The sequence below is a fragment of the Corythoichthys intestinalis genome, chromosome 7, assembly GCF_030265065.1.
Source record: "Corythoichthys intestinalis isolate RoL2023-P3 chromosome 7, ASM3026506v1, whole genome shotgun sequence".
In the NCBI taxonomy this organism is placed as follows: domain Eukaryota; kingdom Metazoa; phylum Chordata; class Actinopteri; order Syngnathiformes; family Syngnathidae; genus Corythoichthys; species Corythoichthys intestinalis.
The window spans coordinates 12,078,423-12,087,870 of NC_080401.1; positions in this window are offsets into that span (position 1 = coordinate 12,078,423).

Here is a 9,448-nt window from a genome sequence, read left to right on the forward strand (position 1 = left end):
ACATTTCTGCCTGTGTATATCATCACTCAATCGGAAAAATTGTTTGCCCTGACTTGCAATGTTAGGACCACTTGGCCACTCAAGTTATCTGGCTTCAGAAGCACGATATTAAATTTCAAGTAACAGTGTACTGTACGTTCAAGGGCTGAGATTGCATTGATTTTGATTTTTAAAACTTTATCTTGGTCATTTTTATTTTTATTATTATTTTTTTTTAGCTAGGGAAACAAGTATTCTACACAGAAAAACATTTAACATAACATGTACTTCTGCATCTGTTGTATATAATTCAACTATTTATAAAAACTATTATAAAAAAATGGTGTATATAAATATAATCACCAACATAGGTGATTATTTAGAAACAAAACAAAAATCAAACTTTGAAATAGCTAATACAGAGAAAATTAAGCAAATTCAATCATCAACAAAACAAACTATTTTAAACTAAATACTAAAAACTAATTATAAGAGAACACAAAGACTTAAAATACATTTAATGGTAACTTATCTCAGTTCCTTTTAAAAATAAGCAGCAGTAAAGTGACTGCAAAAATAACTTCTTCAATATACTGTAGCAACTGGGAACTTTATATAAGTTATTTTGTGCAAGTAACTGTGGCGACACTGGTGGTGGCAACTAACTGCTGTGTTTAGTTTAGTTTAGTAATCAATTCATGGGGGTCAGAGTTTGAGTTGAGAAGTTTCCAGAGTTACAAAACCCATGATAGACTAAAGCAAATGAAGTGCTACTGGTTCTTTGTGAAGGATCTTGGTATGCAGCATCTGCAAAATGATTATGATTAAAAATAAACAATAGATAATGAATGAATGGATGAGTAACACTCAAATACACTTGAACCATTACTTTTGATCATACAGTGGTATTAAAAAGTATCTGAACCCTTTGGAATTTCTCACATTTCTGCATAAAATCACCATCAAATGTGATTTGATCTTTGTCAAAATCACACAGTTGACAAAACTGTCTGCTTTAACTAAACCTGTAAATGTTTGGCTGTTTTTTCATAATTTAATGAGGATAGTATGCAAACAATGACAAACGGGCGAAAAAGTGAACCATCACATTTAATATTTTGTGGCCCCCTCTTTGGCAGCTATAATTTCAATCAGACGCTTCCTCTAGTTGCAGATCAGTCTGGCATATCGATCAGGACTAATCTTGGCCCATTCTTCTCTATAAAACTGCTGAAGTTGATTTAGTTGTCCTGATAAATGTTTGAATTCATGATTCGATTAATGATTGCAAGTTGTCCAGGCCCTGGGGGAGCAAAACAGCCCCAAATCATGATGCTCGCTCCACCATCCTTCACAGTGGGGATGAGGTAATATTGTTGGTGAACTGTTCCATTTATCCTCTACACATGACATTGTGTGTTACTCCCAAACAATTCAACTTTGGTTTCGTCACGCCACAAAATATTTTGCCAAAACATCTGTGGAGTGTCCAAGTGCCTTTTTGCGAACATTAATAAGCAACAATGTTTTTTTTAGACAGCAGTGGCTTTTTCCGAGTAGTCCTCCCATGAACACCATTCTTGGCGATAGTTTTACATATAGTTGATATGTGCACAGAGAAATTGGACTGTGCCAGGGATTTCTGTAAGTCTTTAGCAGACACTCTAGGGTTCTTTTTTTTACCTCTCTGAGTATTCTACACTGAACTCTTGGCATCGTCTTTGGTGGACGGCCACTCCTTGGAGAGAAGCAACAGTGCCAAACTCTCCATTTGTAGACAACTTCTCTGACTGTCGATTGATGAACATCCAAACTTTTAGAGATGGTTTTGTATCCTTTCTTAGCTTTACACAAATCAACAATCCTTGATCGTAGGTCTTCAGATAGCTCTTTTAACCGCGCCCTGATACACATCAGACAATGCTTCTCATCAAGACAATTCTTACCAGGTGTGTGTTTTATAGTGGGTAGGGCAGCATTAAACCACTCATCAGTGATTGGGCGTGAGTGATCGTCTTTGGTGGATGGCCACTCCTTGGAGAGAAGCAACAGTGCCAAACTCTCCATTTGTAGACAACTTCTCTGACTGTCGATTGATGAACATCCAGACTTTTAGAGATGGTTTTGTATCTTTTCCTAGCTTTACACACTAGACTTTTAGAGATGGTTTTGTATCTTTTCCTAGCTTTACACAAATCAACAATCCTTGATGGTAGGTCTTCAGACAGCTCTTTTTACCGCGCCCTGATGCACATCAGACAATTCTTCTCATCAAGACAATTCTTACCAGGTGTGTGTTTTATAGTGGGTAGGGCAGCTTTAAACCACTCATCAGTGATTGGGCACACACCTGACTTAAATTGGTTTCAATTGCTCTTTTAGTCTTCTTAGGCAGAGGGTTCACTTACTTATTTGCCCCCCCCCCCCCCCCCCCGCCTTCTGTCATTGTTTGCATGCTATCCTCATTAAAATATAAAAACCTATAAATGTTTGGGTGGTTTTAGTTAAGGCAGACACTGTTTTTACATCTGTGTGATTTTGACAAAAATCAGAACACATTTGATGGGGATTTTATGCTTAAATGTGAGAAATTCCAAGAGGTTCAGATACTTTTTCATACCACTGTATATCAACTAATTGACCTGATAAGATCTTTTGATATTTTTCCTCTGCTGTTTTTCTTGGTCTAAGAAATTCCAAGACTCAGTAGTGATGACAAACTTGCTTGAACGCTCATATTTTATATATGTGGATGAAAATGATCGGCTGATGCAAATGTAGAAACATTTTGTTTGATTCTAATCACCAATATCTACGGACATTTTGGTTGACATTTCAAATGTCAGAAATGCACACAAGAAAAAAACTAATGTCATTGTCAAACATTTATTTCATGTACAAAAGCTGAAACTATTTAAGCATGGTTGTCCGCTCTTACCAGTACTATTTACTTTTCACTTCCCGTCCAGAAGAGCCGTTTACAGGAGGGTAGAAAATTGACAGACTAGTCAGTATTACCAGTGGCGTGCACAGATAGATGCCAGGTGGTGCTCAGGCACTGGCCCTATTAACCGAGCAAGTGCCCTTCTCAAGGTTATTAATGTCATCCTCTACCTTAAGTACATGTAGGCTCTAATTAACCACAATTGTTCTCTTGTACTAAAATATGTTGTTAGAAACACATAAAATGTTAAATCAATGGCAATATTTTATAATATTTAGTACACATTTTGACCGATAGTTGGCGCCATGTTTTGCGGGCTCGCAGTGATGATGTAAATGTGATGTTTCCAAATATGTTGCGTATACAACAATTGTGTATTGCTGCCTAAACTCGCGAAGTAAAATACCACGATGTGCTGCTTTTGGATGCAATTTCCAGTCAAATGGTAAGTGGAGTGATGTGAGTGGTCAAGGTGGAATTATTATTTTTTGTGAATAAATGTGCATAAGTGTAAGTTTCTCCCCTTTTTGGTATCCTACCTACCACACGTTACAACTGGCGCCCAGACATTTTTCCTGGATCCTCAGTCAAGTAAGGGATCCGTCTAATTTCTGGATCCAACGGTCCCACTGCGGCGGCAATATTGGTTTCGCATCTGTCTAATTTCAGGATTTGTCGGTCCCACAGCGGCTTTTCGGGTAAGTCTATTTTGTGGATTCGATGGCCTGATCACGGTTGCAACATTGCGATGAGATCAGTCTAATTCCTGAATCTTCGAGTGAGTGAAAAAATGCGGATTTGGATTACTTCTATTGATTTAAATGTGATTTTTATGATCTTCATGTGATGTAAAGCACTTTGAATTGCCTTGTGTTGAATTGTGCTATATAAATAAATTTGCCTTGCCTTGCCTTACTATTGCTATCTTTTTTGTCGACTTTTCTTCGTGGGAGTTTTCTCCAAATCATACCAAATAATTAAAGCACTATGGCACGCTACAGTGACGACAGTGACTGACATGGACCTTACTTTTATGTTGAAGTTCGTCTGGGAACGCGTGTGTGCGTACCGCTGAGCTCCCGAGTGACGAGTGGTCAAGGTGAAAATATTTTTTTTGTGAATAAATATGCATAAGTGGAAGCTTCTCCCCTTTTTGGTACTTTTATGCACATATCCTACCTACCACGCGTTACAAAATACAAGACATGGATTACACTCGATTAGAGGATTTGTTCCCGTCAAACTGTTGGCTTGTACTTTGTGTAAAGCATACAACAGCTCTGGACACTAACAATCCACATAATTATACTGGGATAAGTTTGAAAACGCAATATCTTACCTTGAAGATCTGCCAACAAAACCGGAGTTCTCAACAGCATACACTCTCTCGCTCCGTTGTCAATGGGACGCACTTGCAGTGAGTACATCACCAGTTTTGCCCAATTCTTCTCTTATAAGGTACTGTATTTGCTGTTCTCATTTTGCCTTTGATGCCCGTCTTGTGAACGACCGACAGTGCTGTCCTGCTCTTCACTTTTCCGATCTGGTTCAAATTGGAAGGGCAGAACCGACGACATGTTGGGGTAGCTAAGAGTGACACGCTGGAAGTTCGGCCCGGTGACGTCACGCACTGCGATGTAACAAGAATGGCGATCTATCACTTAAAATAATTTTAGAAATTTTATTAAACCGAAAACATTAAGAGGGGTTTTAATATCAAAATATTATAACTCATACTAATATTTATCTTTTAAGAATTACTTGTCATAAAGATCGAGGATCACTTTAAGTCATGATCATTATTATGCCAATAGTGCATGTGCTGTCCCAAGCACCGCAGCCAGAATCACTGTGAGAGCGCTCTCTGTCCTCCAAAGGCGCAAACACATGCCCTCCTGTGAGGTGCGTACCGCCTGTCATTTGTCAACATGACCACGCAGTGTGGACTTAAGAAGGCGGCACATTAATTGCATCAAGAGCTGCATGTACAATAGCTGCCATCCATGCCCCCGCCTGCAACCCCTACACAAAGGTAACACATAATGAGTGTATGTGTGTGCCCCTAAACCTCCGTTGTTTAACTATTTTTTTCTGGTGATGTAGCCTTTGTCTCTGTGCAACTTTTTAAACTACCCGACTGCCCAGTCCCACTTGTTAACCAAGCTAGGCTAGCCGCTCGCCATAAATCAATTATATATATATATATATATATATATATATATATATATATATATATATATATATATATATATATATATATATATATATGATGGAATTTTATTGTCATCATCATCGGTATCATTGACAATCATTGACAATTACAAAATGTGATATGATTTGCCTGAAGGAACCGAAGAAGACGACATAGGCGGACGAGATGAAGCATATGCTTATCAGTTTCCCGTCCCCCATACAACTAAAGACGCACATTCAGGCATGGAACATACATCAAAACTGTAAAATAACACAGTCAACAATCTGGGTTTGGTAATATTATAGCTTAATATTTGTTCTGCTGCTGCTGGGGGACTTCAACGCTCATGTGGGCAATGACAGTGAGACCTGGAGGGGTGTGATTGGGAGGAACGGCCCCCCCGATCAGAACCCGAGCGGTGTTCTGTTATTGAACTTCTGTGCTCGTCACGGATTGTCCATAACGAACACCATGTTCAAACATAAGGGTGTCCATATGTGCACTTGGCACCAGGACACCCTAGGCCGCAGTTCGATGATCGACTTTGTGATCGTGTCATCGGACTTGCGGCCGCATGTTTTGGACACTCGGGTGAAGAGAGGGGCGGAGCTGTCAACTGATCACCACCTGGTGGTGTGTTGGCTCCGATGGTGGGGGAAGATGCTGGTCAGACCTGGCAGGCCCAAACGTATTGTGAGGGTCTGCTGGGAACGTCTGGCAGAATCCCCTGTCAGAAAGGGCTTCAACACCCACCTCCGGCAGAACTTCTCCCTTGTCCCGGGGGAGGTGGGGGACATTGAGTCCGAGTGGACCATGTTCCGCACCTCCATTGTTGAGGCGGCCGATCGGAGCTGTGGCCGTAAGGTGGTTGGTGCCTGTCGTGGCGGCAATCCCCGAACCCGCTGGTGGACACCTGGGGTAAGGGATGCCGTCAAGCTGAAGAAGGAGGCCTATCGGGCCTTTTTGGCCTGTGGGACTCCGGAGGCAGCTGACAGGTACCGGCTGACCAAGCGGACTGCGGCTTCGGCGGTCGCCGAGGCAAAAACTCGGACATGGGAGGAGTTCGGTGAGGCCATGGAAAACGACTTCCGGACGGCTTCGAGGAAATTCTGGTCCACCATCCGGCGTCTGAGGAAAGGAAAGCAGTGCACCATTAACACTGTGTATAGTGAAGATGGTGTACTGCTGACCTCGACTCGGGACGTCGTGAGTCGGTGGGGAGAATACTTCGAAGCCCTCCTCAATTCCACCTACACGCCTTCCTTTGAGGAAGCAGAGTCTGGGGACTCTGAGGTGGGCTCTTCAATCTCTGGGGTTGAAGTCACTGAGGTGGTTGGTAAGCTCCTCGGTGGCAAGGCCCCGGGGGTAGATGAGATCCGCCCAGAGTTCCTAAAGGCTCTGGATGTTGTAGGGCTGTCATGGCTGACACGCCTCTACAACATCGCGTGGACATCGGGGACAGTGCCTCTGGATTGGCAGACCGGGGTAGTGGTCCCCCTTTTTAAAAAGGGGGACCGGAGGGTGTGTTCCAATTATAGAGGGATCACACTCCTCAGCCTCCCCGGTAAAGTCTATTCAGGGGTGCTGGAGAGGAGGGTCCGTCGGGAAGTCGAATCTCGGATTCAGGAGGAGCAGTGTGGTTTTCGTCCCGGCCGTGGAACAGTGGACCAGCTCTACACCCTCGGCAGGGTCCTCGAGGGTGCATGGGAGTTCGCTCAACCAGTCTACATGTGTTTTGTGGATTTGGAGAAGGCGTTCGACCGTGTGCCTAGGGGAGTCCTGTGGAGGGTGCTCCGGGAGTATGGGGTACCAAGCCCCTTGGTAAGGGCTGTTCGGTCCCTGTACGACCAGTGTCAGAGTCTGGTCCGCATTGCCGGCAGTAAGTCGAATTCATTCCCAGTGAGGGTTGGACTCCGCCAAGGCTGCCCTTTGTCACCGATTTTGTTCATAATTTTTATGGACAGAATTTCTAGGCGCAACCGAAGCGTTGAGGGGGTCCGGTTTGGTGGCCTCAGCATCTCATCTCTGCTTTTTGCAGATGATGTGGTGCTGTTGGCTTCATCAAGCCGTGACCTCCAACTCTCACTGGGGCGGTTTGCAGCCGAGTGTGAAGCGGTTGGGATGAAGATCAGCACCTCCAAATCCGAGACCATGGTCCTCAGCCGGAAAAGGGTGGCATGCCCTCTCCGGGTCGGGGATGAGATCCTGCCCCAAGTGGAGGAGTTTAAGTATCTTGGGGTCTTGTTCACGAGTGAGGGTAGGAGGGAGCGGGAGATTGACAGGCGGATTGGTGCAGCGTCTGCAGTGATGCGGACTCTGCACCGGTCCGTTGTGGTGAAGAAGGAGCTGAGCCAAAAGGCGAAGCTCTCGATTTACCGGTCGATCTACGTTCCTACCCTCACCTATGGTCACGAGCTGTGGGTCGTGACCAAAAGAACAAGATCCCGGATACAAGCGGCCGAAATGAGTTTCCTCCGCAGGGTGTCCGGGCTCTCCCTTAGAGATCGGGTGAGAAGCTCGGTCATCCGGGAGGGGCTTGGTGTCGAGCCGCTACTCCTCCGCGTTGAGAGGAGCCAGTTGAGGTGGCTCGGGCATCTGGTTCGGATGCCTCCTGGACGCCTCCCTGGAGAGGTGTTCCGGGCATGTCCCACCGGCGGGAGGCCCCGGGGTCGACCCAGGACACGCTGGAGAGACTATGTCGCTCGGCTGGCCTGGGAACGTCTTGGAATCCCGCCGGAGGAGCTGGCTGAAGTGGCTGGGGAGAGGGAAGTTTGGGCTTCCCTGCTGAAGCTGCTGCCCCCGCGACCCGAACCCGGAATAAGCGGAAGATAATGGATGGATGGATGGATGGATGGATGGATATTTAGTCATGTGTTTGCATGTTTAATACTAGTACTGCTATTTCAGGATAATGTTGCTGCTTAACAAAAACTAATAAGAATCAAAATAAACACACGCAAACAATAAATTGTAATACCCCCGGCTGAGGGTGAAGAAGGTGAGAACCCAGGAATGGCTTTACTCACTTTAATGTGGCAACAATAAATAACTCACTCTACTCGCTCGCTTCCCGCTACGTCACAGCCCACAAGTCCCAAGCGTCTCTCAAAGGGGCCGCACTTAGTCACGGACATTCCGATATACAATTTGAAACTCACCTGGAGAAAGGGAGACTGAGTGTGTGTAGTAGAAAGTGAATTAGCTCCAAGAAAACTCACATTCTTCTGCTTGTCACATTTTGTTTTGTTACAGAGCCGGCTGTGGGAACGTTCCGGATTCGCACCTGCAGCCGATCCCAGCTCATCAACAGTAGAATATAAAAGTAGGCTATCCAAGAGAAGGGCGCCGAGATATTTTCTTCCTGATTGCAATTTGACACTTCGTACTCTAGTCTCGTTGCATTTACTTGTTTCGCCCCTGTGTGGGGTTTTTGTTCGTCTGCTACTTTCGTTTGTAACATCTACCTTGTGCAGGTATTTGAGTGTTTTATTTTGTCTTTTTGGCGCTCTGCCTATCGCCTTAAGCCCCTTTCACAAACATAACCCATTAAATTCCCGTGTAAGGTGACACGGGTTTCACTCATTTCACGGCTTTCACGCATCTAGAGATGTGCAGAGAATGACGCGGGTTGGACACTTTCACAGACTTGTCTTGAGTTAGCCACTGGCGCTCTCTGTGCGGGGAGGGCTGCTGGCACGATTTTATAACCCAAATTTGAAGTGATTTTTGGTCGGAATGGGCTATAGCAATGTTGGTCAAATCGTGTTTTATTACACAGCCGGTTGTGGGAGCGTTCCTGATGTCGTAACTGCAGCCAATTCAAGCTCATCAAGACTGTATTTAAGCCCAGGCGAACCAAGAGAAGGGTGCCAAGATATTAACTTGCTGCGTGCCATTCAACACCTCTGCCGCCCTTGTTTTGAAATCCCCCTACTTTGTGCTGGTATTTGAGTGCATATATTGATCTCCTCGACCTACTGTCACAGACCCATTGTGTTATTCCCCCTTTTCCGCGATCGTGTGTATTTTTGTTATATTTAATAAACCCTTGAATGCTTCCCTCTGTTGTTTTCTGCTTTGAGGTACAACCTTGTTTCCGCAGTTGCGGACCTAACATCTGCAACAAAATGAATCACACATTTCCAAAGATGGGCCATTGACTCTCTTCCTCGGTTCTGCGATCCAGTAGCAATATAATTTCGTTATATTTTCAGTTTAATTTAGCTATATCCAGCTTTCTATATTAATAAGCAACAAGCAATAATACCCTAAACCCTAACCCTAACCCTATTGCGATGTTTGTTAACCGCTTTTTGTCTTACTGCGAGAAA